The following is an 8,458-nucleotide window of genomic DNA, read 5'->3' as shown; positions in this document are numbered from 1 at the left end:
CCCCAAGAATGCTCCTACGCTAGCCATGGCAAGCTAAATGATTTATGGTAGTATATTGCTGTGGTCCTCTTACGATTGGATTCTCTTGTTTCTTGTACGAAATTTTAAGCATTAAATAACCATTGCTGGATTGTAGTATAGACACGAGCTTACATTGTTTAAGATTCAAGTAGAATGATTCAAAATTCAAAATATAAAAGAAAATTGATGCAGATTGCAATTTATAGGGGTTTAAAATTTCATTTGAGCTATGGTTAAATCTGATTCATGAGCTCCTTGTTAGGCAATCTTTGGTGTTCAAGTTGTGAAGTTGGTTATTTTGATTTGCAGTTTTAAATCTGCGAGTGATTTCTAAGAATGGATTTGTTATTATCCGTGTTTTTTTCTTTTGATAAGTGATAATTTTATTACTGTTCAGAAAAAGATACATAGATACCACTGATACTGTCTACTTTGCAGCAAACTCTATTGTCTACTCATCGATTTGGAATTACATACTCTTACATGTCTTCTAAAAGCTACACAATATCCATTAGTCTTAAATAGGTATAGCCAAGACTATGATGTCTAAATCTACACAAATATCTGAAGCTACACAATATCCATTAGTCTACGATTGGTATATAGCCAAAGACTATGTTCTCCCATTGTTTGTGTAGTTTAACGAAGCTCCCATGTTTTTTTGCGAGCTAACTTCTAGTTTACGATTAGATAGAGCTAAAACTTTCCAAGGTTTCCAAATAAGGGATACACAGAAATGATATTTGAGATCGAAGGCCTTCAAGATAAACCATTTCATGAGCTCCGGAAACTTCAGTTGTTTGTTTCTCGATACCTATGTACTAGTTTGCTCTGAAACCATACAAGATACTTAGGACTTGTTCTCAATTCTCAAATATAGTCAACCTCCGGTTCAACTTCTTCCATGGGGGCCAAGTGGACGATGGTACAAAATTTATGACACTAGAAATGGTTCTTTTAAAATATTGTTATATCAAAAAAATGAATAACGTAATGATATTAAAAGAACAGCAAATAGTACTAATACAAATTCATGTGTTGGTATAAACCAAGCATTTTAGTGAGTAGATCCTATCATTATGTTAAGCCATAAGGATTTTGTCTGCAGGTTTTTGTTATCATTGAGATCATATCATATTTTATTAATTCTTGTATTTAATTCTTGTGTCTTAGGCCATTTATATTTGTTTATGTTAGTTGTTCTCATGTTATATGGGTAAGAGGAGGCTAAGATCTCATTTAATTCTTGTGTCTTAGGCCATTTATATTTGTTTACGTTAGTTGTTCTCGTGTTATAGAGGTAAGAGGATCTTTAGTACACATGACCTAGCATATTAAGATATTTTCACAATTTTAAAGATATTTTCATGATTTTATGTAAAATCCTATATGGTATCCCTGTACAAATAAGCAAGTCTTTTGAAAATTTTGTAACTTAAGGCCATCATGAGGCCTCCATTGTAAGATCTTTATCATAAGACCAGATGTATGTATTGTCATTGATCCATTGATTATTGTAAATTATTGACATTTTCAATCACACAGTTATTTTCTTGCCATGCTCCTTACCCTTATCTTTGTAGTGGACCCTAGGTTGTGTGAGCTCACTTTCAAGCACTCTACTTAGTGCCTTCACATGGTATGATAGCTTAGTAACTCATTTATTTTCTCTTATTTATATACTAGCACTTGCTCTTTAGGAGGGTGCATGGGTTATGTCGATAGTTTTATGTATATCAAATGGTACTATTGTTGTCATAATATTTACTATCTCTACTCTTTTCTACCTATTTGTCAATTTTTACTTTGGTGCGGAGATTTGACATGAAACACTTGCTCTTAGCATTGTTTTCTTGCTTCCTCCTTGTCCCATGCTTGGTTCTTCTACAATATCTAAAACTATCCACTTCTCCCTTTTCTGTCTGTCTTACTTCTAACATCACTCTCTCATTACTTCTCCATCTCATGTTTTTTTCTTCACCAATAGTTACAACTATCTACTTCTCATCCCTTTCTACCACTCTTTTTCTCGAATTTTCATGTTTACTTATTGGATATGATATCCTTTACAATGTTGATGATCACAACAAGGACTTTGTATCAATTGGTAGGCCTCGTCACCAATCTCTGTTATTATATTGATCAATAACCTAATGCTCGATCAATACCTCTTGGAATGTTGAATTGAATGCCAGACTAGTATTCGTTCTAATTATTAGCTTTTCCAATAATGGTTATTTGATATAAAGTAAAACTTCACTCTTTTTATCTCTTATTTTCATTAATTTTACATTCTTGACCACAACCACAATCTTCATCCTTATTATGTTTAAGCTAATAGGCTTATTGTGGGAGCTTTGCTACCAGAAGTTACTACTTTGTCAGAAATGTTGTAAGACCTCAATTTTTAGATTTTCTGACGAGCTATTGGAAAAGAACATAGTTTTATAATTTTTAAAAATGCAATTTTATTCTTCTCAATCTCTGTTTTAATGTTTTGGCAAGTTGCCATTTTGATTTTTGTAGATTTCATTGTTCATAGATTCACATATATTTTCTATTTTATATATTTGTTCATTCAATTTTATTGATGTTTTGAACATTTAAACAACATGGTAAATTACTGCTAATTACTTCAATTTGATATTCATGTAGAATAGACACCATAAAATATCAACATAATACATTTTTTCTCACAATAGACAATAGTAGTCAACTACATTGAATATAATTTTTTTTTAATCTCTATTAATTTAATTAAAAAAATTATTATTATTTTTATATTTGATAGAAAATTAACATAAATATAAAATTATTCACATATTTTTAAAGAAAAATAAATTTAAAATTGTTTAACAAATATTATTTATTTATTTTTGATTAAGTAAAATAGGTTTTGAAGGGTGCCTAAAACCCTTTACACATCAATTTTTTTTCAATGGAGCCCAAACAAAAACTACAACAAACCAGAGGAGAGACAGGTCACCAACCAAAAAAAAGTGACTAGTGTGGCCTTACAGATAACATAGTTCACTTCTGCCACCAAATTATAACTTCATAAAGCCATTTAGGACCCTTTAGTCCCAAAAGAGTGAGATTGAAGATGCTGATCAGAGGACTGTTAAGATCGTTTTTTTTTTTTCTTTAACCTTTGTCCAACCCTCCTCTACCAAAGAAGCCTCCTCCCAAACCAAAGCATCAACATCAAGCCCATTCAGAGAAACAAACAATACCATACTAGAAAGATTACCCACAAAGTCTCGACCCATAGAGGGAGGGAAAACCACTATATCCATATTCAACAACAGACCAAAAGCCTGGTCAGACGGGGAAGAAACACAAGCACCCGAAGCAACCACAAGCGTGGGGGAAACCAAAGGAGCAAGGTCTTTAAGGAAAAAGTTATACTGATCCAAAGCCCTAGCCCATCAAGAAGGTCTTTTCTTTGATTTCCTCAGCTCCGCAGGGCAACACGCAACCACATGTCCAGTTTCGGAGTAGACCCTATATCAAAAAGGAATACCTTCTTAGTCTAGAGTCTGAATCCAGGATCCATTAGGGACCTCAACTTTGATTTTCTTAGAGAGGCCTTTTGAAATATCAACCACCACAAGAATGCGAGAGTAAGTAGTATGAACTTTTTTTGAAGATTTAGAATCCACCATTTGGAAGTCTCCAATGGCATCTCCCACAACTTCAAGAGTCGAATCCAACCCTAGGTGAAGGGCGAGATTCGGGAGCCTGACCTAAAGAGGCATATGAGAAAAAGATTCAGAAGTAGGGTCAAAACCCTCATGCTAGGGTTTGGCCAACAAAGGGTGATGGTCCTCCTAGCTGAAGCGACTACACGAAATAGTCCTCCTATCTTTAGCAGCATCAAATTTTACTATGAAAAAACCCCTAGCCATAGGGCAAATCTGGACCGATTCAAAAATCAACAGATCCTAGTGCTTAGAGATCCAAGCATGAAGAGCTGGAAGGGAAGGCTAGAAGTCTCAAAATCTGAAAATAATTGCCTTCTTAGAGAAGTCCTCGATCTTTTGAGCAATTTTTTCGCAACTTCATCCCTCCAACCAGATTGGATTGTAGACCGTGACAGGAGTCACATTTGAGGAGAAAATTGGATGCTCCACTGCCGGAACCCCTAAACCATGGACCTCAGCTTCAAAAGCGGCCATATCCGCAAAGGAAGCAACATAATCGCCTGTCGCTGAGGCAAGAACCCTATCCCACGACTGACCACAGAAGACAGGCCGAGAAGTGGCCCCAACAACCATTCGTAGACCAGGCAGGGAGAAGCAGGCAAGAGTGCGAGCTATTCAAAAAAGTTAATATTATTTATTATTTATTTATTTGTAATTAGATGATTATTTTAATATCTATTCTAAGTAATTATGAAATGAATAATATCTTCAAATGCTAAATTTTATATATGAATATAAATAATTATAATTTCAACATTATACAAAAAAATAAATTTTATCAACCATGCCCAAAAAATATATTTCTTTGGTATAGACTCTTTAAAAATAAATAAGTATCAAATTTTATTTTATTATCTACAATTAAAAATAAATTATATGTATTCACAAAAAACATGCTCTAATTTTGAAAATTGAAAATACTTAGTTTGCGGCCTTCTTTTTAAAGATATTTCTTCACTTCAGCTCAACTATTTCAACCATGCATTACCTCTCTTTATAAGATGTATTTTCCAAGTGTTGGGGAATCGTTGTATACGCAGCTACTCCCAAATAAAATTTTAATGCAACAAAGTTGAAAGTTGTAATTCATTCCACACAAAGTGCATTAATTCTCTTTGAGTAGAATATGTCTGAAGAGCCACATGGTGAAGTGCATGGGCATAGCTTAAACATCACACACTAAGACTAAATTCCTAGGCTAAAAGTGTTAAATAGTCGAAGTAGACTTATTTTCTGAAGCTTAATTTCTTTCATAGTTTGTGATATTTAAGGGCATGATATACACATTTCTATTCTATTCATTTCTCATGCCTGGGCTTTAGAATGATTTAGCGCCACAACAAAACAAAGCGACAATGGTAGGAGTGATCTCTGTTTTGCAATGGCACATCCAAATTCTTCAAAAAGAACTCTACAAATACTAATTTTAAACATCCATCAATTCCAAATGTCTGTCCATATGAACTACCATGGAAAATCATTAGATTGTATTGAATATAAGGTGACTAACTTTTTCCTACTAAAAATCTAATTGTTCAAATACTATTATTATTATTTCTAATTAAGGAAAGGAACCATTTCCTTGAAATAAAGTTAATCCACCTAAATGTAACCATAACTTAGCTATATGTAACCATAGACCACAATGCATTAAAGTAAAACATTACTCTTAAGGCCATGAGTTAGAAATCATTATGTAAGATTTAGTACAATAGTTTGTTAAGAGACAAGACCTTGTTATAGGTTTGCAACCCTCTTAGGAGTTGAGTACAAAAATGAGAGTACACTTGCTTGAGAATAGAGTTTACATCCACCTAGACTCAATGCCCAAATACAAAGAAAGTATTACATCAAAATGAACTATTACATAGCATCAAAATCTCTAACTAGTTCCACTAAAGCTCACATGTGTTCTGATCTAGCATAAAGGCTCACCCATAGCATCAAACCATACATTTATATCCTCACATACCAAATAAAACCTTCCTTTATATCCATCAGCGTCTTTAATCTAGTTAGCTACACTAACCTTTTATATAAAATGTCCATTCAACTACCAAAATACAAAATTGGACCACACTATCCAAGAATGAGGTCCTTGGATGTTGTTCCACTATTGCTAAGCAATTGAATTGAAAAAGCAATTTAACTTGCTAAGCCAAAAATTATCCAATCTCATAATCTATTATGAAACTCTATCATAATTGATCTATTCTACTTTGCATCACCAAAATACATGTTATTCATCATATAAAAACAAGTGACCCTACCAATAGGTCATATTCAGGGGGATAATTTTGGTCAATGGTAACAACATAGTTATTAGATGAAGCTATAATTTTGGGAACATGGTATATACAAGTATGAGAACATGGTATAAACTCAACTTAGTTCATTCCATGGTGATGTAAGTGCAAGTGGGATGATCCAAAACTCCAAGTTTTATGAGGTCCAATGTAGGTTTTCTTCACACTTTCCCACATGCACCTAATACCCTTGGTTAACTCACTTCCACACTTACTAAGTGCTAATGGTTTTGATCATCAAGACACATTATAAATATTGTTTGAATGCATACTAACTATTTTCTCAATCCTCTTAACAAGTTTCTCCCACAAACTCAAGTTGCAACTACCCAACGAAGACCTAGTCCCCAATTAGGGCTTTTCTTGAAATTTACCCTTTTCTCTAGCTTGCTCCAAAACACCAAACAAACAAAACACATATCCTCATACCCCTTTTACCCTTCTATAATGCACTTCAAATTCCAGTATAATTGTTTTGGCTCAACTACACACACACACACACACACACACACACACACACACACACACACACAAAATTATTATCAATAATAATGGTCCACGATAATAATAGTGAAGGATAATTATTAAATGTTTATGGTCAATAGGCCATTCAACATTTGATTTCATTTTTTGGAATCATCCAATCAAAGCTACAGTCATTAACACTCCCTCCTAGCTAAGGAAGATGATTTCTATAGATAAATAAACAACACAATGTACTACTGTTACCTCATGGTAACATCAGGAGTATGTTATATCCATGAATATCGACCATATGGTATTCATCAGGAGTAAACTTTATTGGAAGATTGTCACCTCTAAATAAGTTTTCTCAAAATCATGCAATAATTCACATGACATCCACTGTGAACCATATCAAAGGGTGGGTCCACCATGAATATTCCTAGAGGGTGGAACAAGAGTTTTCACCACAAACTTATCTCTCATAGAGAAGGATTCATTAATGTATATCTTAGGAAATCATTGATGTTGAATCTCTCTCTCTTAGTAAGGGCTCCAATCCATAACTCTTTTTTTTTAATAATGTACAAACTTCACTTTGGCTGAAGACTTTGGAAAAAATATCAGTTGTCATATCTTTAGTGATAATGCACTTTGGATGAATAAAATTCCATGCATCTCGTGAATCATAGTCCTCTGATTGGTACACTATTTTGATCACTAAAGAATCCATCTCAATATGATCTAATCCATCTAAATCAACATGACCAAGATCCCCAAAAGTCAACTAAAGCATATCCTCTATTTGCTCCCTCTGTCATGGAAGCATACCTTGATTCATTGTAACACGAGTGAATGTACTAAACTATGGATTTATCCTCAGGCTTGGCAACAATAGATATTAAGATAACGTGGTTCCTTTATAAAGCTTTAATTACATGCATCAACCTCTTGACCTCTTCATCCAAGTTTGCCTCTAATAAAATGCCAGGGTCCCTCTTGATATTCATCTATTTTGGAACTCTTTTGCTCCAACGTGGTTTAATGATTCTTTCCCCTATGAAAATTCCCTATCTACTTGGTTGTATTAACGAGTGATTAAAGAATGAACTTAGTGTAATATTATTACAAATATATGCTAGATGTAACACTTCTGACTAAGCATCCAAAATCATAATGTATTTAACAATTAACATGTTTAAGCCTTGATTCCTTATTTATCTCTTGAACTCAACCCTAGGGAAAGAACAAATTAACTTGTCATAGGGTGCTTGATACCAATACATTCTTTGGATTTACTCCATCTCTCCCTATACAACGCCAACTATCAATTCCCGAGAATATAGAAAGAGAATAATGAATAGGATATACATATACTAATATCTCTCGTATATATTCATATAAAATACACCATATACATGGTTAGTATTTCCTCATTATTAACATGCTTATTTACATATATAATTCCTTATTGTTATTGAGTTTACACATCTTAGTATATATTTAAGTCACCTTGATAAGAAGTGGCCCCCTTTCAAAAAATATCCACATTTCATAATCACAGTCCTTTTGAAAAGTAAAAACCTTTCATAATGACAATCATTTAGAAAAGTCACAACCCTTCATAGATAAAATCCATCCTTCATAATTACAATCCATTTGAAAAGTCACAACCCTTCATAATTACAATCCATTTGAAAAGTCAAAACCTTTCATATTTGTAATCCTTTCAAAAAGTCACAACCCATCATAATCCACTTGAAAAGTCACAACCCTTCATAATTATAATCAGCTTGAAAAGTCACAACCCTTTCAAAAAGTCACATCCTTCCATCATTGTAACCTTTCCAAATATTCATTTCCTTATAAGTTCATGCCAAAGGCAAGAAAACTATCGGATCTCTTCAATTTTTAGAACTAATTAATTTGCCCAATAGGACTTCTGAATTATTATGAGATCAAAAA

The sequence above is a fragment of the Cupressus sempervirens genome, chromosome 10 (genome assembly GCF_028749045.1).
Source record: "Cupressus sempervirens isolate cs-2001-9-10 chromosome 10, ASM2874904v1, whole genome shotgun sequence".
In the NCBI taxonomy this organism is placed as follows: domain Eukaryota; kingdom Viridiplantae; phylum Streptophyta; class Pinopsida; order Cupressales; family Cupressaceae; genus Cupressus; species Cupressus sempervirens.
Note: the sequence above shows the minus strand (reverse complement) of the source record.